Here is a 23522-nt window from a genome sequence, read left to right on the forward strand (position 1 = left end):
AAACCAAAAAGTACTATTGAATGCTATAAGGAGGAAAAGGAGAAAGAAATCTGTGTTTGTACCAAGAAGAATTTGCTTATGACATTTATTATACATTTTAAATTGCAGAGCAGAAAAAAAAGAAAGAAACTGGTTGAAACGATCAAAATTTAAATTTCTTTCCCTGGATAATCTATGGCTGATAAAATGGCTCAGAGGTATATGTGTGTTAGGGTCATAACAAAACAAATGTTACCCTGCTTTATGTATAATGAAAATTTAACTCAGTTTTAAGTAAAGGTAACGGCACTTCAATTATGTTTTACCTGGGAACGAGCTTTCTTTTTCTTATTTCTTTCTTTACCATAAATCAGAGCCCTTGAATAAAAGAATCCTTTTTGTTCTGTAAAAATTATTTCAAACCTTGATTTATACTGTATTATTGACCAAGTATTATACTTTCTTTTGCAGATCAACTGAGGGGTTAGAAAATTATATTAAAATGGTAGTTTTTTCAGTTTTTGAGAAAATTTCCATAGAAAGCCAATTATGTATTAGTCATTTAACATGACGCTTGAGGAAAGCTGTAAAATGTGCCCACACTGTGTGGAGAGAAGAGACACAGGAGAGAGACATTAGCGAATAAAAGATTAGTCCTTAAACTTCTATAAAAAGTTTTAGAGGAGAATAGATTCCATGTATTAATAATCCAAACATAAAATCTTATTCATAAGGTGATTTTGGAACTTTTCTTTCTGAAGATAGCATTATTCCGTATAAGGCTGGTTTGATTGGAGATAGTTACTTGATTATAGCAGTTCATAAATTTTAGGGAACAATTGTACTTTTGAATAAAATGAATGAATTAACGCTTCTAAAAAGAATTCTGTTTTGTATTTGTTTACAGTTCTGTCCGTCTCTTGTATAACATCAAGCAATACTCTAAATAGACATATTTCACTGTGTGCCGGCCCTAACCCATGTTAGATAAATTTATAAAAAAATAATCCTGAACTCAGAAAACGACTCTCGTTGTCATGGCACTAGAGTTAAGCTCTTCATGCTCAGCTTTTCCCTTGATACCTTACTGGTTTGTATTTAACGTGAATTTTCTAAATTCAACGTTCTGCATTTTGAACTCAGCAGATGAGAAGCAGGAATTGCAAAGGGGCCAGGGGAGTCCCAAGCAGGAGAATAATTCAGAGTCCTCAGCCTCATTCCATGGGGGACACCAGAAATCTCAAAAAAGGTGACACATAGTCTGGATTATTTAATTAAAATCATCAAAAAAGGTGACACATACTGGATTAATTAATGTAGTAGTCATGAATGATTGGCAAATGTTATTTTTTGAGGATTCCATCAGAAATACCTTTATTTAAAGAAACCGTTTCAATCCCTAAGTGAAGTTGTGGTGCATGAACACTAGGATTCTCTAGATTCCCCCACGTGTGCACAGATTGCTCACCTCTGACAGTGTGAAGTAATCGAGGGATCAGTGCTGCGTCCCTCACCTGTTTGTGCAAGCACCCAGTGGGGCCCTGCCTTGTGCCTTGCACACCTTTTTAAATCATAACTCGCAGAACAGTTCTATTGATGTATGCTTGGTCCTTTGGATTAGTCACACTTAAAGCAAAAAAGCCATCAGTAAGAGAACATAAAATCTTTCCCCTTGTTTCACATTGTCTTTAGGGCAATTTAAAATTACAAAGTAACGTCCAAGTTTAAAGCCGAAAATCTTCATGTGGACAGCTTCTGCAGTCACTTTTGCCAGTGAGTTCTAACGTGCTTTTCTTTGAAGAATCTTGATTCCCACCGTGCACGAGGCTGGACTTCTGAAGCCCGAGTCGTCGGAATCTGTACGTGCGACGTTTGTGGCACCAGCCATGAGCCCCGCTCCGTCGGGCAGCTGGCCTTTATGTGGGCGGTGACTTTGCTTTGTCTGGAGCGGGGGTGGTGCTGGGGGCTCTGGGGGCCAGGTCTCGTCCCCCTGATCACACTGTGTGATCATAGCAGCCTCCGCCTGAGCTGGGTCCAGGCCAAGTAAGCATTGGCCACTGTGAAAAGCAGGGTGGGCAATACTTAGCAGTGAGTTTTCAAGAATGTTCTTCTAGAAAACAGCATCTGGCTTTCTGATTTCAAGAGGTCACTTAAAGTTTCCTGAGAAATAAGGAGACAAATCTCCAACTGGGAGTGATTCATTAATAAAGAAACATCTACTGGGTACAGATCTTGAATATAGTATGTCGTAGATTTTCACATCAGTAATTGCTTTGAGGTGCATGCCTAGTGAAAACTCAGTAAAGCCAAGAAAGAAGATGTAAGTCGCTTCTCAGTGTTATACCATTTTTTAAAAGGCTCCTAGTCCCTTGGCCCATTGGCCCTTTATTTTCGTATTCAGAATATTAAAGGAACTCACCATTCTGCCCTGCAGTTAATGTCATCTGCAGACTAAGTAATTTGCTGCAGCCTACCATCTCGGCTTCAGATGGCATACCTCAAGATGGCAAAGCCCCACTCAGAACTCAAAGATTAATATTTATATAGGGAGACGCTGTTTTCTCGGCTTATTGGTAGGATGGTAGACAAAAATCAAAAGTCCTAGTTGTTCCCATGCATAACTTCTTGCCCTCTTTTGGTGGAAAGTGCTTATATTAGCTAGAAAGAATGACTCCTCAATGGAGTTGCTGTTCTTCAAGAACCAAATAGATCCACACCGAAAAATTATTTATTCTGATAACAATATAAGAACAAAGTATATATTGCCCTAATTTCTCAGGATGCTCTTCAAGAGCCATAATTTTATGTTCTCTGATAATGTGACTCCAACTCCTTCTTGCTGAAGTTCCAGGCGCAGGCGGCAAGGTGTTTCCTTCTGTACTCAAGCTCCAAAAGAAATTTCCCTCCTTGGTTTCCTGAATGAGCTGAAAGACTTGACTCGTGCCCAGTAGCAGGGATCTGAGAGAGCAGCCCACCAGGTGGAATATGATGTGTTCAGTGAGACCCTGTTCTAAGCGTTTTGCACATGTGCATTCGTTTACTTCTCACTTAATAATCCCAGGAGATACGCCATCTTTATCTCTTTTTACAGATAAGGAAACTGAGGCAGAGGGAATTTAACTTGCAGAAGGACGTTTAGCTAGTCCTGGAAGGAGCTGTGCTTGAACCCAGGAGGTTTGTCTCCAGAGCCCCCTTTCCTTACCACGACAAGAGTATGCAGTAGCAAGGGGCAGACTTTAGTTGGCATCAGGACTGCAGAAAAGTGGAGTGCTTTGGAATTACCTGTTCCTCTCTATTGGAAAGTTATTTCTAAAGTTGTGGTCAGATCATTGTCAATTTTAAGCACATTCACTTGCCTCAGAACCTGTGACTCATCTTGACCAACACTATTTTCTAAAGTACTCAATTGCTTCCCTATGGGTACCGGCGGCCCCCTCCTCCCCGTTTCCTGAAGACTATTTTCCTGGTTTGTTTTCCATTTTCTTTAGAACTATGAAAGGGAACCCCCCTTCCATGTACCTTGTCAAGCTAGAAGATGCTATTAATATAATGTCTTTCCCAGGTGACAGAGAACACATACACACACACACAAAGCCCGAAACAGACATAATATGTAACAGCTTCTTGGAACTTTCTCCTCATGTCTTCTCTTCTCTTGCAGATTGCACAGGTAGCAAATTTCAGATATGGGATCGTGCATGTTATGTAGATACTAGAAAGTATAAGTATAGTAGTCTGAATATAACTAATGGGGAAGAATATAATTCCTGGTGAAGCAGAGGCAGAATAATTGCATATACTTATAATGAACTGGACATCAGAGTCAGAGTGGCCTGCACTGGGGAATCCCAGCTCAGCCCTTTGGCAAACTTTGAATGTTGGCCAGATTCATTCCTTTCTTTCTTCATCAGGCATTTGGAAACCCATATGCCAAGTGTTGTTCTAAGACTTGGGCACACAGAGAACAAAACAAAACCAAGGCCACTCTTTTGGGTCTTCGATATCAGTTAGAGGAGACAGATTTATGATAAATAAACTGATGACAGTCCTGGGGACTCAACATTTAATATATGTCTAGAGAACCAACCAGTTCTCGCCACTTCAATACTGCCATTGTGGTCCCAACCCCTTGGAGCGACTGGAGAGTGGCCTGTCACTCCAGAGTCTGAGCTCTCCCTCCTGGGACTGGCAGTGGTGTCCCATTTGATGTGGAGATAGCACAGCCCTGTCCCTCAACTCTCCTGCCTCTTCCCAACGCTTCTCCTTCCTCCATGCCAGCCGCACTTGGGTGCGCAGAGCCTTGCATTGTCTTTCCCTCAGCCTGAAGTTCTCTTCTCTCAGCAGTTCTGTTATGACTCCCTCACCTCCTTCAAAACTTTGCTCTGATATCCCCTACTCTGTGAGACCCTCCTCTTTGAATTTGCACATCCTTCCTTGTCACCATCCCCATAACGTTTACACTTACAAGTTCTTCTTTTCCTTTTTTTTTTTTTTAAGTACTTATAGGTTCACAGAAAAATCATGCAGAAAACAGAGCTCGTATATTACTCCCTGTGTTAGTTTTATAGCTGCCGGAATGCAGTATACCAGAAATGGAATGACTTTTATAAAGGGAAATTTAATAAGTTACAAGTTTAAAGTTCTAAGGAAGTGGAAGTGTTCAAGTTAAGGCACCAACAAGAGGTTACCGTCACTCAAGAAAGACCAATGGGTCTGGAACACCCCAGCTGGGTAGTTACATGGCTGGCATCTGCTGGTCCCTTGCTCCTAGGCTCTGTGGCTTTCAGTCTCTGTTCCTGTTGCAATTCCTCACTTTGCTTCTATGGGGCTGGCTTTCATCTCTGGGCTTCCCTTGACTCTCTCCAGGTTCTGGTTTGCTTAACATCTCATGGTGATGATGTCTGTGGGGCTCCAAACATCTGTGTCTCTGTTCCTCACCTGTCCACATCTGTGATGTTTTTGTAGGCTCTGAGGCTTCTGTCGTTTCTCCAAAATGTTTTTTCTTAAAGGATTCCAGTAAACTAATCAAGACTCACCTGGAACGGGTGGAGTCAAATCTCCATCTAATCAAAAAGTTAATACCCACAATTGAGTGTGGCACATCTCCATGGATATAATCCAATCAGAAGATTCCAACCCACAGAATTGAATCAAAATTAAAAGAAATAGTTGCTCCCACAAGATTGGATCACGATTAAAACATGGCTTTTCTAGGGTACGTAACACATTCGAATCAGCACACACACACACACACCATTAATGACCCCTTGTATTATTGTGGGACAATTGTTACAGTTGATTAAAATATTATAATTGTACTGTTAACTACAGTCCCTGGTTCACTCTTTGTGTTGCACAGTCCTAGTTGTATTTTTTTTTTTTAACATGGGCAGGCACCGGGAAGCAAACCCGGGTCCTCTGGCATCACAGGCAAGCATTCTTGCCTGCTGAGCCACCATGGCCCGCCCCCTAGTTGTATTTTTAATTTTTATTCTAACATAAATAAAACCTAAAATTTACCCTTTTAATATTATTATTCAAATATATAATTCAGTGCTACTAATTACATTCATAATGGTGTGTTATCATCACATCACCACTCTCCTTTACCAGAACTTTTCCATAACTCCAAGTAGAAGCTCAGTACCATTGAAGCATTAATTCCCCATTTCCTACCCACACACCAGCTCCTGGTAACCTATCTTCTAGTATCTGACTCTATGAATTTTCTTGTTCTAATGATTTCATATCAGTGAGATCATACAATATTTGTTCTTTTATGTCTGGCTTATTTCACTCAACATGATGTCTTTGAGATTCATCCTGTTGTTACCTATATCAGAAATTCATTCCTTTTATGGATGAATCCATTGTATGAATATACTACATTTTGTTTATACCACATTTTGTTTATCTACTGTACCATCACTTTATGGACACTTGGGCTACTATCTTTTGGCAACTGGGAATAATGCCACTATGAACACTGGTGTACAATATCTGTTTGAGTTCTTGCCTTCAACTCTTTTAGGTGTACGTCTAAAAGTGAGATTGCTGGGTCATGTGGAAATTCTATGCTTAGTTCCCTGAGGAGCTGCCAACTGTCTACCACAGCAGTGCCACTGTTTTGTATATCCACCAATAAAGAATGACTTCTCCTATTTCTCCACATCCTCTCCAATATTTGTAATTTTCTGGTTTTTTAGTGAATGTGGAAATGATATTTCATTGTAGCTTCAGTTTTCATTTCCCTAATGGTTATTAATGCTAAGCCTGTTTTCATATGCTTTTTGGGCATTTGTATATCATTTTTGAAGAAATGTCTATCCAAGTTTTTTGCCCATTTGTTTTTATTGCTGTTGTTTAATACTGTAATGATCTTACCTGTGTACATATTTTTAAACTCTTTTATCTTACAAGATTTCAAGTATATAGAATTAGAAGGACCAGTATAATTGACCCCTGTATACACATCAGCCATCTACAACAATCAATTTAACGCCCTTCTTCTTTCATTTTGGACTCCTCATTCAATTTTCAAATGGGTTATTTTGAAATAAATCCCAGACCTGATATGATGTTATCTATAAGTACTTTAAAAGTATCTCTAAAATATAAGGGCCTTTTTTGGGGTGGGAGTGGGACGTGTGCATGGGCCAGGAATCAAACCTGAGTCTCCCACATAGCAATTGTGTCCATTTTTTAATTGGGTTTTTTTTTCTTTTTGTTGTTGGGTTATAGGATTTCTTTATGTATTTTGGATATTGAATCCTTTTTAGGTATGTGGTCTCCAGATATTTTTTTTCTTTTTGTTGTTGGGTTATAGGATTTCTTTATGTATTTTGGATATTAAATCCTTTTTAGGTATGTGGTCTCCAAATATTTTACCCCATTTTATAGGTTGTATTTTTATTTTCATAACTTACCAGCTTTTTATTTACTATATACGTTTTCTGGTTGTCTGTTTCCTGAATTAGATTGAAAGCTCCACAAGGGCAGGGATTTTTTTAAATCTTTTATTTGTTTCTGTTCCCTTAGCATCTGGAACAGGGCAGGAACATAGGAAGAACTCACAAATATCTGCTGAGTATACACATACCCCACTCTAAAATTCAGACCAGTTGTATTCCTTAAGACTTTTAACAGTTCTGTGACTCGTTAGTAAATAAATCAGCCTATTTTGAAGGTCTTGAGCATCCTTTTCTGCCCAGACAATGAAATATGAGTGTGTCATGATAGTCAACCCAAAGATTATATATGAAAATGAACATTTGACTTCTTAGGAAGAGATAAGAAAAAGCAAGTAAATTACCTTACTTGTTCTTGTCTAGAATTTATTGTTTCAGAATTACAATGCCCACTTCTGGAGGCTGGAGGATAAAACACATCGTTGGGCATCGGTAATGGGGTCTCAACACATAAGCCATGTCAAGCTTTTCCTTAGTGCATGGCACACAGCATTCTAGGGTTGCCTCCAGGATGCTGAGCCTCACTGCATCCTCAAAACCCAAAGAAAAGCAAGTGAAAAGGCCCAGGAAAAGCGTGTCTCATGGGTCCCCTGGGGTGGCTAAAGCAGAAAGCCTCTTTGTGGCAGGTTTATTTGATAGCATTTTCTGCAGTTCTGTCCAGAATCCCTTAAGCAGGAAAAAAAGAAACTCGATAGTAGATAAACCACTTAAGGAATAAGTGCAGTTGTTTCTCTGACTTAAGCAGAAGGCAAGCTGAGCTCAATGGAGAGCATCGACTTGATTCTCCGTGGTACATTCCTGGGGGCAGCTGAACATAGAAGCAAAAACAAAGTGTGGTTTGTTCAAGTTGACTCCCCAGTGGAATTATTCATAGACCAATGTCCAGGGAAATAACCAGGGACAGTTTGGAAAGGAGAACACTGCACAGAGCCACAGAATAACCATCAGAGGTAAGATTTGCACATTGGGGTCAGGAGCAGGGGAATCCCCAACCTCTTGGCACCTCACTTCCCTTGTTGGGCAAACGGCGATCATGAGAAGAGTCTCCCCTGGAAACATATGGCTTGTTCACTTGCTGCTGCCACCTCTTTCTAGCTGAGGTAGAGTGAGTGTTTTATTGGATAAATTAACTAACATCTTAACTTCCTGGGACCTCAGTTTCTTCATTTATAAAAGGAAGGCCGTTTATAGCTCTGACCTCTGAGAGCTGTCTTAGAAGCTAATGTGTTAATATTCGTAAAGTGCCTTAGAACAGTTCTGGCACGTAGTAAGCACGATCTGAGTGCTTTTTCTAAGATCATGATTATTATGTAGTATGCATCTAATGAATATGTATGTTAATAAACATACTCTGTTTTTATAACCAGAAGACATTTTTTTGCATTTTCCTTATTTAATCTGCATTAGGTTAATAGAGTAGAGACTTGCGGTTTCTGTTAATGTCATTTGAAAGCTAAAAGAGATTAAAAACAGGACAGCATTTTAAAAACAAAACAAATGTATCTATCTTTATAAATAATAATGCAATACTGTGAAATATCTTGGCTTCTAAAAAGTAAAAGCATATCCGAAAGATTTTCAAGGAACATACTTGGATGTAAGAGAGATACATCCTGTGTGCACAAATGCCATTAGTTTTCAGTTTTTAGATTGTTTACCCAGTTATTAAAGTCTCTTTACTAAAAATAATGCCATTACCACAGTCCCAAGGAACTTAATTCAATATATTTCTTTCATCTTTCCTCCTTTCTTCACTTCCTTTGTGGACATGGTTCCCTGCTCTCTTAGTTGACCAGAGCTGCTATCTCAAATAAAACTAGCTAGTTTGGGCTTAACAACAGGAATTTATTGACTCACAGTTTCTTTTCCGGAGTGATGCAAATGTTCTAAAAAATGATCACAATGATGAATACACAACTATGTGATGATATTGTGAGCCATTGATTGTTCACTATGTATAGAATGTGTACATATGAAGATTCGTCAATAAACATATTTAAAAAGGAAAAAAGAGCGTGTGCCTGCTGGGGCACATAATTGAGCCTATCACGTCGCACTTCTGATAAAGGAGCACATTCTGTCATGTGAAAGCTGAGCCCCCAGGTTTGGGCAGTACAGGTTGAAACAGCCCGGAAACATCAGTCAGGTCACCAAGAGCCAGAAAATGAGCTCTGCTGCCACTCAGAAGGGAAACTAGCTACATTTCAGGGTGTTCAGATTGCAGACATTTTCCCATCCCCAAACTGGTCATCTTTTTTTTGCAATGGGGAATGGAGACACAATGTCAGTTTAGGATGCTGTATCAGAAGACTCATTGTGGGAAGTTTCTCCTGATGGCTTGGGTGAAGACTTCATTGCATTAGGTCCTGCTTAGGTGGAGTTCCTCTCAAGAACTAGGGGTCACATTGTTTCCTCCGAGGCTCTGCACCAAAGGAGAAGGTTTTTTGCCCAGCAAAGCTCATATTTTCAGGGTTCTTTGGCAACTTCAACTGTGAATGTCATCCAGGCGACTTATGGGTGGAAAACTCCCCCAATTCCCTTTTGAATTATAATAATAACAAATGAGAAATTTTAAAAAACATTCCATCTTATTTGAGCATCCAGCCTTGTAACCTTAGTTTTAGAGTCTCATTTTTTAAAAATATTTTTACTGGCAAATCTTCACACACATAGAGTCCGTTCATGGTGTACAATCAATGGCTCACAATATCATCACATAGTTGTGTATCCATCACCATGTTCATCTTTAGAACATTTGCATCACTCCAGAAAAAAAATGAAAACAAAAAAGAAAAAACTCATCCATCCCATACTCATTAGCCCTCCCTCTCATTGACCACTAGTGTTTCAATCTACCCAATTGCTTTTACCCCTTATCCTCCTTATTATTTATTTACTTTTTATCCATATGTTTTTACTCATCTGTTCACACCCTGGATAAAAGAAGCATCAGATACAAGGTTTTAACGCTCACACGTTCACACTGTAAAAGCTATGTTATTATATTTTTGTCTTCAAGAATCAAGACTTCTGGGGGTGCAAGCATAGTTCAGTGGTAGATTTGTCGCCTGCCATGCAGGAGACCCGGGTCCAGTTCCTGGTCCATGCACTTCCTGTAAAACAAACAAACAAAAAGCAAACAAAGCAAAAATTCAACATATGGTGCTGCAATAACGGAATACTCATATGGAAAAATAATGAAATGTGACCCTACCATACAGCATGCAAAAAAAAAATCAACGGTTTTGGAACACTGCTCCACAGTTTCAAGTCTTCCCTCCAGCCACTCCAATATACCATAACCTAAAAACGGATAGCTATATAATACATAAGAATAACCTCCAGGATAACCTCTCGACTCTCTAGATTCTCATTTTAACATTGTCTACCGATATTATTCTTATATATTACTTTGAAACCTTCAGAATTAGTATCATTCTTGACTTTTCTAAATGAGTGGAATAATGGAATATTTCATAGCCAAGAATTAGAAGCACTATAGGAAGCACCCATCCACATGCCCGTCATCAGGATGGGCTTAACCAAAATCCAGGGTGGCCCTGATGAAACTCAGGCAGTGTCCCAAAGAAGCAGCAGGACCTCCCTCCCTTCCCCCTAATTTGTATCTGTCGGAATTGGTGGCACATAACTTTTTCATCGTTAGAGAAGATCGAGCATTCCAAATAACTTGCTTCTCACTGGCAAGATTTTTGAGAAGTTAATTGAAATAATATTCTTCACTTTTTCCTTCTTGCCCTCTGGTTGCAGTTGCCCTAGAAAGTATCCAGACAGCCCTCCCACTGATCTGCTTCTTTCTATAGTTCTCTTCTAGGGTTTTCCTGCTTTTCAAGCTGGGCTGTGGAAGGAGAAATGCTTTATATCCGTTATCTCACTTTAATTGCTACAGCAATCTGGTTTTTTGACAGCCCGGAAAACCAAGGCTCAGGAGTGGTTAAGTCACCTGCTTCCAGGACATGCAACAATGGCCAGGAGAGCCCAGTTGTAAGTCAAGGTCTCCCTGATGTCCTTGTTCATGCTTCCCAGCGCTATTTGTATTGTGACTCTGCCCACACGAACACAAAGCACTGCCTTCCAGACACGTGTCTCTAACTCAGTGACTCTAAGGGCACATTCCACAAGAGCCCATGGAAAGGCACACGACCTGGGTGTCTTTAAAAAAGGAAGCTAAACTGTGCTGGCACTTAAGTATTTTATCGTTATATACGATAGCCTGTAAATCACATACTATAGTAGCTTAAGGAAATTCTATGTATCGCTTTTCCTGGGTGCCTCCTTTTCGATCTTCCTGATCTAGCTTTTCTTGTCCGCATTATCCTGGAACCTGTTTAATAGTGAAGAATGGCGGGGAATGCTGGAATAGGGAAAGGTCCCACTGACATCCATGACCTCCCAGGAGAAAGTCCAGGCTGGGTGCCTCAGGAAGTACTTCTGGTTCCATCAACAGGTATATGTCTTTCCCTGAAGTTTATTTCTTTATTGGAACACGTGCTCCCAAGACTGCTGGATCCCACCCCAGATATGACTGCTCTTCCACTGAGCACAAGTGCCTTTGAACTCAGGGGGAGGACATACCAGCCTGAAGTGCTCAGATTTTGATTTATTACCCAAGGGCTGAATTATAAAACTTCTAATAGTTTAAGCACATACCTCTGGGAAATGCAAAGTTCCTGAGACAAGATGCCCCTGGCTCTGACACTGGGAGAATAAGGGATGATTGTTCTGGATGGAGCCAGCATCAGCCGAAAGTGGTTTTCAACAGGTCTATGCCCTCCCCACCCACCCTTGATAGAGTGGGGCTTGAGGGTCAGGGGTTCGGATTGCCCCCCAACAAAAAGCACCAGTTTAGGGGCTGTTTGGTGTAAAGTTGCTTCGGAGGCATGCAGAAAACATGTTTTCCCTCTAGTTATCTTTCACGTATCATTCCCTTGAATGTTGATCATGTGCCCTGAAAATAGCAGCGTGATATCCTGATAGAGCTTCCATGCTACTGCAGGAGGGAGACAATACATGTCAAGTATTTCAGTTGATGACAGGTTTTGATGACAAATAAGCATCATCATAGAGTGGAGGTGATGGGGCCCCAGGAGCTCTTTGGATGCCAAGACCCAGAGGCTACAGGGAGATGGACAAGTGGGTCATCTACTCCGTTTGTACCTGCACATCCACAGTGGCTACTGCGGTCTTCTTCCACTCCTACAGTAGGATGAGTATTCCTTTGATTTATTCTGATGTGGGTCTGAGCCATCTGGTAGAGTTCATCGAAGTAAGGAAAAGTTACTTGGACTTTAGCCGATACAAGTTTCCCAGATTCCAAACATCAATCTGAGGACGCTCCCCAGTGCAAAGTTAGGAATCTAAATATCATATTGTACAGCCTGGAGGAGATACAATAATATTTTAAAATCTTTTTTTAATTATTTTTCCCTTGAATTGCCCAAGGAATACATCAGAAAACTGCAACTATAGAAAGTTTGGTCTTGTGATAGTTAACTTTTAAAATTAATTTTTTTATGAACAGTGTAATATGACTACTGCACATAGAGTGCACTACAATCATGCCTCCTTTTTTGCCCACACCTTCTTTTCTCATGGAGTTCCTGTCTCCTCTGGCTTTATTTTCTGCATAGCTCGTCATTTTTTCGAATGTCCCAATGTGTCTGCCATATGCCTCTGAGTAACATTTCAGTTACATTCACACACACCCCACTCCTGGATCTTGAGATCTGCAGGGTCGTTTTGGGGCCAGCTGCTTCTAGACTGCTCTGCAGATGCTAGACTCACCCTCGGCTGCTCATTCTGGGAGGAAGCCTCCTGGCTTGGACCTGGTATCTTCCTTCCTTCCTTCCTTCCTCCCTCCCTTGCTCCCTCCCTCCTTCCTTCTTCCTTCCTCCTTCCTTCTTCCTTCCTTCCTTGTCTTTCTTTCTGTCTGTCTGTTTTTCTGTTTTTCTGTCTTTCTGTCTTTCTTTCTTTTTTGCATGGGCAGGCACCTGGAATCGAACCCGGTCTCCGGCATGGCAAGCAAGAACTTTGCCTGCTGAGCCACTTAGATCCAGTATCTTTTTCTTTCCAGGGTTATTCCTTTATCTGAAGCACCCCTTCTAGAAGATCCCTAAATCAGAGTGCTTGGAGTTGTCTTCAATCCCTGCATGTGTGAAAGGGCTTGAAGGAGGATTGTCTGAGTGTAAACCTGCAGATGAAAACTCATTTTCCCTCATCCTGTTGAAGACCTTCTTACACAACCCCTTTCTGGAATCAGGTGTTGCTCTTAAGAAGTCCAGCGCTCTTCTGATTGCTGTAGGAGCCCTGTGATTTTTCTCTAGAAGCTGCTTAAGATCTTCTCTTTATTCCTGATGTTCTGAAATGTCTTCGTGGTGTGCCTGATCTGTGTGGTTTTTTGTTTCTTTATCATTGGGCTAATATGCTGGCTCTTAGCACTTGTATCTTTCCGTCTGATTAACTTTGTAGTATTGTTTCCTTAATCATTTCTTCCCTTCAATATTATGTGTTCTTCTTGCCTTGAATTTTTGTTACTTGTGTATTGGATCTCCTGTATAGCTCCTCTCATTGTTATCATCTTTTCTTTCCTTTTTTCTAACTTCCATCATTTTGTTTAACTTTCTGGGAGAGTTTCTTGATTTTTCTTCAAACCCTTCTATTTAGTCTTGTTATTTCAATTATGCATTTAATTTCCGGAGTCTGTTTTTTCTCCTTTTCTTCTTTTTTGTTAAGGAGCATTGGTTCTTATTTTAGAACTGCAATAGCTTCAATTATTTCTCTAGATGATTTCCTAGTCCTTTTGAAGTTTTCTTCAAATATCCTCTATGTCATTTTCTTCCAGGTGACTCTTTTTCTGTTGGGTTATTTGGGTCTCTAGCATTCAGGGTACAGGCATTGCTGCCCATTAACACTTAAAAGGGAGTCACCGAAAATCTGATTAGAATCTGTTTGTGAAGGTGAGAGTGAGTGGCAGCAGAAGTCCCTGTATAAAATCATATGTTGAGCCAACTTTGTCCAGCTAGGAACCCTGAACCATCCGTGTTTATTTCCTCCCCAAAAGCGGGGTAGGCAGTGCTGATCAGTTTCTTCAGAGGGAAAATGTCCTTCCTGAAAATTTGCTTAAGTTTTGCTGTTGGCAGAGGCAAGGACCCCAGGGCTGGTTCAGCACGTTCTCTTTTAACTCCATCCTCCTGGGAAGTGTTGCGAGTGCTGGTGGAGGTGGAAGTGAGAGGGACCGGCCTCGCTTTCGTGTCAGGGCCGCAGGTCTTGGGGGGGGGGGGGGGTTACACAAACACTGTATATGCAGTTTTGCACACACCATATTTTCAGCTTTGTTTCTGTCCCCCACCTGGGCCTACCCTGCTTCCAGGTCCTGCCTCTTTGGGGGTTTACAGCCAGGCAGATCCACTCACTTTTTCTCAGCATCTCCCTCGGCAGACACTGAGATGATAATTTCCACTCTTCAGTGGAACTCTTGAGGAGATTTCAGAGATACTGGGGAACTGGCAAAGAAAAATGATTCATTCCTTTTTAAGACTGGTAGATTAGGAAGTCAGTTTTGCCCAAAGTCCTTTTGCTTTGCTGATTTTCTTTTTTCTACTCTTGTATCAAAACACAATTTTTAAGCACTTCAGTTTGGAATAAGAAGTCACAGAAATCTGGAATAGTTCTATTTGAACTAAATAGAATTTTTACATGAAAATATTATAGAGAAACCGTTTAGAAGAACGCCATGGATGCCTGTCTGTTTTTCCATCGACTTTGTGTCTCTTGCTTTTTTGTCCTTTTTATTATTTTATTCTCATTTTGTTTTGTTTTCTCTTGAAGCAAAGTTGCCACCGCTGCCGTCAATGCCATTATCTTCTTCCCTGACGTTATCTTTTTTTTATTAATTAAAGTCACGGGTTTACAGAAAAATCATGCAGGGAACACAGGATTCCCATATTCCACCCTGTGGAATATGTGCAACACTTTGTGTTGGTGTGGAAACATTTGTTACAATTGATGAAAGCACATTTTAATAATTGTGCTATTGACTATACTCCATGGTTTAATTAAGGGTGCACTGCGTGTTGTGAAGTTCTATTGATCTTCTTAAAAAACATTTGCGTCTGGTAACATATAGCCTGTGTTCTAGTTTGCTAGCTGCCAGAATGCAACACACCAGAGACGGGTTGACTTTTAATAAAAGGGGATTTATTTCATTAGTTCTTCAGAGGAAAGGTGGCAGCTAACTTTCATCTGAGGTTCTTTCTACGTAGGAAGGCACAGGATGGTCTCTGCTGGCCTTCTCTCCAGGCCTCTGGGTTCCAACAGTTTTCCCTGGACTGATTTCTTTCTGCATCTCCAAAGGCCTGGGCTCAGCTGCGAGTGCTGAGATGAGGTATGCTGAGCTGCTTGGGCTGTGCTACGTTGAACTCTCTCATTTAAGCACCAGCCAATTAAACCAAACGTCATTCATTGCAGCAGGCATGCCTCTTAGCCAACTGCAGATGTAATGAGCAACAGACGAGGTTCATGTACCATTGGCTCATGTCCACAGCAACAGAACTAGATACCTTCACCTAGCCAAGTTGACAACTGAATCTGACTACCACAGCCTGTCTAAAATTTTCCCTTTTAACCACATTCAAATATATAGTTCAGTTCTGTTACTTACATACACTGTGCTATGCTACCAACACTTCTTATTTTAACAAGGTTTGGGGTTTGGAGAAGAGATGAATAAGAAATCACGCTGCTATTTTAAACCAAAAGTAACATTAAAATTTTCGTCACTTCCTTTATATATATTTCACTCACGTTGATCAAATGATATCTCTCAGTCTCCTTAGCTGGTAGATGGTACATGATGCTACAATCTTTATGCAGAAAATACTAATTTTGTAAAAAATAGCCATGTAAAGTTTTTATGCATTGATAGTAATTATGAGTTATCTGATTAATCATGGCTTCTGTTTTTTAATGATTTATTAAGGCAGAATTTGTCAGCAGTGCCCGATTTGTTTTTGTAGCTGCCCCAGTTGTGGATTCTGAAGCACAGGTTCTTACTATACCACCTTTCTTTGGAAGGCAGAATAAAGGCAGATTTAGAAGTTAATTTAGAGCATTTGTGGTCTATTTATATAGAAAATGTGTTTTTCTGATTCTTCACATATGGGATATCCATATAGGAAAAAGGTCTTTTTAATTTTAGACGCCCTTTTACATCTCTGCTAATATTTGCTTTGCCCTGACTCCCTCTTAATCAGTTTTGGTTTCTTATTTGGATTGTTTGTAAGAGTGTCGATCTAGAGATTGAGGCAGTAGAAGCATTCACTTCTCAGGGAAAGGCTATGTTTCCTTTTTGGATCCTGGGTTTAAAATTAGGGATTGACCTCTGACTGCAGATTGGAAACCATGAGATTAGAGACCACGTATCTACAGAAGCTCCAGGGCTGGGCTGCCTGGGGACCTCCTGGACCAGACAGCTCTTCAAGTCCTTTTGGCTATGAAATTGTGAAATCCTCACCTTTCTTAAATAGCAGAGGCTTCTGGGACCACTGCTAAGGAGAGCTTCTGGGTTGCACAGTCACCAGAAACATTTTATTCTCAAAGCCAAGCACAGCTAATAGGCCACTTTTAAGTAGGGATTGGAATCCCATTTTCCTTAGTGCATAACGTTTTTTTATTAGACTTTTCCATTATTTTTGTTTCTTGCTCTTTAGCCTCAGAGACTGTGTGGTAGCCCCCGTTCCAGTTTAAAGCAAGGTGGACAAGTGGAGAAAGTATCTGAAATAGATATGTTTCTGAGCTGTGCCAAAGGATAAGAAAACTTTATTTTGGCATCACTGTTACGAGAACAAATGTTCGCATTTTATGAGTAAATGGACTTTTTAAACTCTCAAAGCATGTGTGCTTTTAAAAATTCCCTCAATCACTTTAAGCCCATCTCCATTAAAGTGGTCATTTAAACTTTAGAATTAATGAAGAATACCTAGGAGATGTCAACTTTATCTCTGAATCTTCTTTTTTTAAATAGATTTGAGAGCTACTGAGTAATTTAAAAAGAAAAATGATTCATTCCTTTTAAGATTAGTAGATTAAGACGTTAGCTCTGCCCAAATTTATTTTGCCTTGATGCTGATTTTTTTCAAACCAAAGCTTCATTTTAGAATTTTGGAACAATTTAGGAAACGTTGCCCTATCTTTCCTATTTCTGAGGCCAAATATTGAGTCTTAGATTGTTTACTCAATTTTAAAATATGAGAAATTTTAAGTACTATTTTTCCATATAAAATGTCTATTATCTGACAAATATGATAATTTCTATTGTAATTAAACCTCCCATGTTGTTTTTTTAAATGATGTTCTTTTAATTGGGGGAGCAGATTCCAGTGTGTTTTTATGGTGGTTTGAAGCGTTATATATCCCAGATAAACATGTTCTTAAATCTAACCCATACCTGTGGGTGTAAACCCATAAAGAGGAACTTTTATTGAGGTTACAGCAGTTAAAGTGTGACCCACCTCAGTCAGGCTAAGTCTTAAACCTGTGATTGGAGCCCTTCATAAGCAGAATGAAATTTAGACAGAGGAAGAGAAAGCCTTGGGAACAAGAAGCTGGACTTCAACAAAACCCAGGAGAGAACAGAGGTTAGGAGAGGCTACATGTGTCAAGCTAAGGACCAAGGATCACCAGCAGCCAGCCCCAGAACATCAGCCTTCAGGGAGAAAGTATTGCCCTGATGATGCCTTGATTTGGACTTTATTTTAACCTCAGTACCATAAGCTAGAAAACTCCCATGGTTTAAGCCAACCCATTTCATGTATTTTCTCGATCAGTTCAGGTAATTAATACACTTTGCTTTCTCCAGGCTCTTTTTTTTTTTTTTAGCTATTTGCAGTTATTACAGATTCACAAGAAGTTACAAAGGTAGTTCACAGATCTTATGTACCTGTGCCAATTTGAAATCTGTGGTAGACCCCAGAAAAGCCATGTCCTTTAATCTTCACTCAGTATTGCTGGCTGGGAGCTTTTTGTTTGTTCCCATGGAGATGTGACCTACCCAATTGTGAGTGATAACTTTTGATCAGATAGCTTCTGTGGAGTTGTGACTCCACCCATTCCAGGTGGGTCTTGATTAGTTTACTGGAATCCTTTAAAAGAGAAAGCATTTTAGAGTGAGAGGGATACACAAGAACCATGAGAGCCCATGCAACCAGAGACCTTTGGAGATGAAGAAGGAATACACAACTGGGGGAGCTTTGTGAAACAAGAAGCCTGGAGAGAAAGCTAGCAGATTTCACCATGTTCGCCAGGTGCCTTTCCAGTTGAGAGAGAAGCCCTGAACTTCATCGGCCTTTCTTGAATGAAGGTAATCTCTTGTTGGTGCCTTAGTTTGGATATTTTTATAAACTTGCTTTAATTGGGACATTTTCATGGCCTTTGAACTGGAAACTTGCAACTTAATAAATTTCCCCTCTTAAAAGCTGTTCTGTTTCTGGTATATCACATTCCAGCAGCTGGCAAGCTAGAACAGATTTTGGGGCCAGAGAAGTGGGGTGCTGCTGTGGTTTGCAAATATCAAACATGTTGGAATGGCTTTTTAAATGCATAAGGGGAAGATTCTGGAAAACTTGTGAGGAGCTTGGTAGAGAAGGCCAGGAATGCTTTGAAGAGATTGTTGGTAGAAACATGGACTCTAGGGATGCCTCAGGTCAGGCACTAGACAGAAATGAGGCGTGTTTTATTGCAAACGAAGAAAAGTGATCCTTGTTTTAAAATGGCAGATAATCTGGCAAAATTGGCTAGAGGCTTTAGCTGGAAGGCAGATTTTAAAAGCCGTGAACTTGGATATTTAGCAGAAGAGATTTTCTAATTAAATGTTGAAAGTGCAGCCTGGTTTCTTCTCACAGCTTATAGTGAAATGCGACAGGAAAGAGATAAGCTGAGAACTGAACTCTTGGGTACAAAAAAAACCAGAAATTGATGTCCTGGAAAATTCTGGGCCTTCAGGAAGGAAGACCCCAGAGAATAGTGCCCCACATGAAGATTTAACCAAATGTGGAATCAGTCAGCCATTTCAAAAAAAGCCAGGATCAAAGATGGAGTTATCCAGAAAGGATTTGTGGAAATTCCTGTTATCTGATGGGCACAATCCTTGCTTACTACATAGAAAGCCAACAAAAGTGCTGTGAGACCTGTATAAATTGAACTGTTACCAGTCTTTATTGGGGGCCTCAGAAAAGGGAAAAATAACTTCAGAGGCAGAGCTATGGAAGGTAAAGTTTAAAGTCAAGAACCCTCAGGCCAGGAGAGTGGATCCACCCAAGCACCTGGAGAGGGTGAGTTTGCCCAGAAAGTAGAGGGTGGGTTTTCCACCTCTTGTGATGGAAGAGTTGTGCTGCCTCAGGCCTTGGAGAGGGTGAAGCACATTCCTTGGGGGTTGGGGATCACAACCACATGGAGGGTTGAGCATGTGCCCCAGAGATGGCAGAGAGTCTGGGTGCAGCCCCAATGCTTGGAGAGGGTGGAGCTGAGTGAAAAGGTGTCTCCTCAATGGTACCCCAAGGTTGCATTCAGAGAGGGTCAGGCCACCATGTAGGCCCTTGGAAAGGGTGGGACTGATGCTTTCTAAAACTCTGAAGATAAACGACTCTCAGACTCAAATCTAATGGAGTTTGCCCTGCAGGTTTTTGAGACTGCTTGGGTCTGGTGGTCCCAGTGTTCCTTCCAATTTCTCCCTATGGAAATGGGAATATGTATCCTATGACTTTCCTTCTTTTGTATGTTGGTAGCAAATAACTTGTTCTGAGTTTTACAGGTCCAGAACCAGATAAGAATTTTGCCTTAGGAAAGATCATGCCTGTATCTGACTTTGATGAGATTTTATACTGACTCTGTATTGCATTTGTATTGTTACTAAAATGGTTTAAGCCTTCCTGATATTGCGAAGGAATGAATCACAATATATGTATATGGGAAAACATGTCTATTTTAGGGTCCAGAGGATGGAATATGCCAGTATGAAAGGATGATGTACCCTAGAAAAGCCATGTTTTAATCCTGACCCCTTTTGTGGAGGCAGTCTTTTCTTTTAATCCCTATTCGGCATTGTAGGTTGGAAACTTGATTACATTATCTCTACAGAAATGTGATTCATCCAGTTGTGGGTATTAACCTTTGCTTAGAGAACTATGTGACTATACTCATTCTTGGTGGGTCTTGATTAGTTTACTGGAATCCTTTAGAAGAGGAAACATTTTGGAGAAAGTAAGAACTACGAGAACCACAAACAAGAGCCCACGTTGCCAGAGAACTTTGGAGAAGAAGAAGGAAAACGCCCCCGGGGAGCGTCATAAAACCAGAAGCCTAGAGAGAAAGCAGACGCCACCATGTTCACCATGTGCCTTTCCAATTGAGGGAGAAACCCTGAACGTCATGGGTCTTCTTGAACCAAAGTATCTTTCCCTGGATGCCTTAGGTTGGACATTTCTATAGCCTTGCTTTAATTTGGGCAATTTCTTAGCATTGTAAACTAGCAGTTTAAAGAATTCCCCTTTTTAAAAACCATTCCATGTCTGGTATACTGTTTTTAATATTGCTGAGTATAATTTATCAATTTTTTTCCTTTTTTGTTATCTAAGAACTCTTCAAACCATGGATCCCAAAGATTTTCTCCTATGTCATTTGCTTAAAGTTCTATAGATATATGTTTTACATTTAAATCTATGATCCACTTAGAGTCAATTTCTGTATAAGATGTGAGGTTTAAGGCAAGGTTCATATTTTCACCTGTGTATATCTACTTGCTCCAGTTCCTTTTGTTGAAGAAACAGTTCTTCCTCCTTTGAATTGCTTTTGCCATTTTGTCAAAAATCGATTGTTGTACTCATGCAGGGCTATTTCTAGATTCTTGTTCTGTCCCATTAATCTCTGTGTCTGTTCCTGCCGATAAGCACATAGTTTTGTTTACTGTAGGTAAATAATAAGTCTTGAAATTGAGTAGAGTGATTCTTCCCATTTTATTCTTTTATAATTGTTTTAGCTATTTTCATTTCTCTGCCTTTCCATATAAATCTTTGAATAATCTTAGGTATCTTTCCATATAACTAATGAGAAGTTTTGCTTGATACTCATTTTCCTTCTCTCGTTATATTCATTAGCCCACTTTGCTGGCACCTGCTTCTTATTTGTCTGACATGACTGTCTATGTAAAAATAAAAATCTCAAGGAAACTAAAGAAAAACACTCCTGAAACTAATAAATGAACTCAGCACAATCACAGGGTATTTAAGGTCTATATACAGAAATCAGTTGCTATATACTGGTAATGAGCAGGTAGAAACGTAAATTTAAAATGTAATACCATGCACGATCACTCGAAAAGAAAAAGAAATACTTCAGTGTATATCTAATAAAACACATATAAAACTTGTATAATATAAACTATAAAACGCTGGTGAAAGAAACCAAAGAGAATCTAAATGAATATAAAAACATACCATGTTCATAGATTGAAAGACTCAGCCTAGTAAAGATGTCACTTCTTTCCCAAATTAATATACAGGTTTAATGCAATGCCTGTCAAAATCCCAGCAAGATTCTGTTTTAATGGCTTTCTTTTTTTTTTTGCTACAAGGAAACCTAGAATTCCTCATGTGTTTTGCAAGTGTTGAATTGCTCAGAGAAATGATTTTCCAACAAGACCAAGTACCTTTAATATTTCCAATTAGAAATAAAAATTTAGTGCATACCTTTCTTCTGTTGCAGGGCTCTGCGCTAGGAGAGTTGGATGCATTATGTCATGAAACCCTCACAAACTCCCTCTGGGGAAGGGAGTGTTATTCCCATTATACAGATGGGAAATGGAAACACACGAGGGAATTTACTTGCCCAAGGTTATAGAGCCAGAAGATATGGAAGTAAGAGTCAAACCTCAACCAACCTGAGTCCAGAGTCTGCTCTGCATTCAGTGTTTCAAGGTCTATTCCTGCGACCTTGCCGGGTTTGGATGTCTTCTCAGCTTTTCCTGGGTACTCACACATAGAGCAACTGCTCTCAGAGAACCCTACTTTTTGAAAAGCACTCTCTTTCTACTATCTCTTCATTACCTAGTTCCCTCCAAGGCTCAGTTTTGAGTAATCCCAGCCTACCGTAAGATACCAGATAAAGAGCTGGACTAAAGGATTATCTTAAATTGTCCAGCTATAAGGAAACATTTGATAGGTATTTTTCAGAATAACTTTTTTTGAGAATTTTGATTAAAAATGCTCTTCCCATCTGTCAGAGAAGGATAACCATATCAGTATTTGTCTTTTGCCCTGCAGGTGGGAGAAATGGACTTTGAAATGACATTTCACCTTTCTTAGGTGTCGGGAAGTGGGTCACTTTATAATGTTTATCAATAGTGTTATAAAAAGCTGGCATTGAAAAATGAGAAGTTGAATACTATTTCTTTATTCAAAGGCTAGAAATGGACTACTGAAATATTTTCTGAGATAGCTGCTTTTTCATATGGTTTCTTTTCATTTGCTCCCTAAGCTAAATTTCATTTCAATGGTCAATTATAGCTTGTTAAAAGGAGTCATTTAACCTTCATAAGTATTGCCTTCATTTATTTATACATTTTTCTAGACACTATCGTAAACACGGGAAGGCTCAGTCTCCCTGAAATCTTCAAATAGCAGTCAGAGCAATCTTCCTAAGTAAACCAGAAGACAGTTTTAAAACCTCAGTCTACCTTTAATGCTTTTAAATGAAAGAGAAAAATCTACTACCCTCCGTCCAGAAATCAATAAAGAAAAAGGAATGGGAGTCCTTCTAAGCTAATGGAGGGGAAAATTGCATGAATCAAAGAGACACGGACATTGCATTGAAAGTGGTCTCTGGCATCACTTCCCAGTTCTAAGCCTGTGGCCTGCCTTCAGGTATGCCAGGGTCTGAGTGGAGGGTTGAGCAACCTGGTCACTGAACTGCAGTTGCAGGCCAAATGTTTTCTGAACACGTAGGGATAGCAAGAACTCAAATAGAGTGTACGTTATCTACAAAAGTTACACAGCCAGTGGCACTGGCACAGTTTATCATCATGAGCATCCAGCTTTCTAGATGGTGCTACCAACCCCCAATCCATCACCCATCACTCCTGCTGTCACCCCGCAGATCCCCCATGAGCCCCATAAATAGCCCTCCATGGTGGTGTCCATGGCTAGCCCAGAACCTCTTGGCATTCGGTGTTGTAGCCTCTGCACTGTGTGATGCACTCACTACATTCTATATCTAGAAATTGAAATACGCAGTTTATGAAGTAAAGGAGATTTGGGGCCAGTAAGGGCACAGATTCATAATTACCGAAACAGTGAGGAATGGAAGGCTTAAGGGAGAATCAGGCTGGTTCTGGGGTCATGTAGCTGGTGAGAAACCCTGCTCACTCTTCCTTCCTCTCTCTCTTACATACATCTAGACTGCTTTGCTTACTCTTTTCTCTTCTGTACTGTCTGTTCCTTCTAAGCCTTAATCCACTTAACAAAAATACTCCTGCTTATCCTTATCAAGAATATCATCAAGTATATTCTA

General features: G+C 40.0%; 1 protein-coding gene and 1 long non-coding RNA gene across 11 annotated transcripts in view; one reads left to right on the forward strand and one right to left on the reverse strand.

Annotated features, from left to right (window-relative positions):
• Positions 1-23522, forward strand: part of FAM110B (family with sequence similarity 110 member B) — a 173530-nt gene that overhangs the window by 123329 nt on the left and 26679 nt on the right. The gene's annotated exons all lie outside the window — the stretch shown is intronic.
• Positions 9984-23522, reverse strand: part of LOC143688652 (uncharacterized) — a 64704-nt gene continuing 51165 nt past the window's right edge. Inside the window, exon 3 of the long non-coding RNA XR_013178206.1 lies at positions 9984-10060. This is a non-coding gene — a long non-coding RNA (uncharacterized LOC143688652). The remainder of the gene's footprint in view (positions 10061-23522) is intronic.

This window comes from Tamandua tetradactyla, chromosome 6 (genome assembly GCF_023851605.1).
Source record: "Tamandua tetradactyla isolate mTamTet1 chromosome 6, mTamTet1.pri, whole genome shotgun sequence".
Lineage (NCBI taxonomy): Eukaryota > Metazoa > Chordata > Mammalia > Pilosa > Myrmecophagidae > Tamandua > Tamandua tetradactyla.